At 47.2% G+C, this 1,140-nt stretch overlaps 1 pseudogene; it reads left to right on the top strand.

Moving 5' to 3' along the window:
* The first annotated feature begins 688 nt into the window (after positions 1–688).
* LOC142265452 (U2 spliceosomal RNA) lies at positions 689–895 on the top strand (annotated as a pseudogene).
* The last annotated feature ends 245 nt before the right edge of the window (positions 896–1,140 follow it).

Genomic DNA, 1,140 nt, shown 5'->3' with positions numbered 1-1,140 from the left:
CCACTTCCTGTATGGGAGTGGAATGCAGTGAGGGTAATGGAACGCACGCCTGCGCATTTGTGTTTAACGTCGCGCATGTGCAGAACGGAGAAAAGGCTGCGCTCACTTCCTAATGAAAGGGAGTGAGACGCATCTGGGAAGGGAAGGGAAAAGATTAGGGTTTGGGGATGATGAAAGGGCTTTCTACGGGCAAGGATGGCAAAGGGTGGCAGTGACGGAAAGTCAGGCAGCCTGTCCTGTCCTGTCCTGTCCGTCCGTCTTTTTGTATCATGAATTGGAAAGACTGCAAGGGGGAGGGGAGGTGCTTGTGTCCAAAAGGAGGAGTTATTCAGATTCATTGCAGTGGGCGGCGGCTGCAAAAAGCACCATTCTTCTTGTTTTTGCTCTGCAAAACAGCCTTTTCAAGGGTTGGCTTGGGTGACAAAATGTCTTCTGTAGGCGTGGGTTTGTCTCCCTCTCCCTAAGATGTGTCCGGTATAGGCCAGGGTGCCACTCAAGGCCGTAACCAATTCGGGTTATAGCTTCTCGGCCTTTTGGCTAAGATCAAGTGTAGTTTCGGAGGACGCTACCTTGGTCGGTACTGGAAGGTGCCTGGGATTGCACGTCTGCCGGCCTTGAGGAAGTGTGTGCGCCTTCTGGTGACACATAGCCCTCTTGTGCCTGGACGGTTCCCAGGCAACGGGAGGCGATCACCTTTGTTATTTTGAAGTCCTACTGATAAACAGAAAAAAAAAAAAATTAAATCTGTTCTTATCAGTTTAATATCTGATACGTCCCCTCTCTGGGGACCATATATTAAATGGATTTTTAGAACAAGGAGATGGAAAAAATCTTGCTCTGTCCACTCCACGCATTGACCTGGTATTGCAGTACCTCCAGGACCGGTGCACCCCTTCTTAACCCAGTTTCCAAAAGCAGAACTCAATTCACCTGATTCAAATGAGCCCCATTAGTGAATTGAAAGAAAGCAAAAACTTTATATGCACCTCAATTTGGCCAATTCACTTTTCACACTTTCACCCTTTTTTTTATCTTTCACACCTTTTACTTGCTTTATTGATGCAAAAAGCTGTGCCAAATAGCAAACTCATCTCCACTCAACTTGACCAACTCTGCTATGTCCCGTGCAGTATCTTATTC

The sequence above is a fragment of the Anomaloglossus baeobatrachus genome, unplaced genomic scaffold, assembly GCF_048569485.1.
Source record: "Anomaloglossus baeobatrachus isolate aAnoBae1 unplaced genomic scaffold, aAnoBae1.hap1 Scaffold_2744, whole genome shotgun sequence".
NCBI classification, from domain to species: domain Eukaryota; kingdom Metazoa; phylum Chordata; class Amphibia; order Anura; family Aromobatidae; genus Anomaloglossus; species Anomaloglossus baeobatrachus.
The sequence above is the reverse complement of the archived record's forward strand: the minus strand, read 5'-3'. Positions and strand labels throughout refer to the sequence as shown.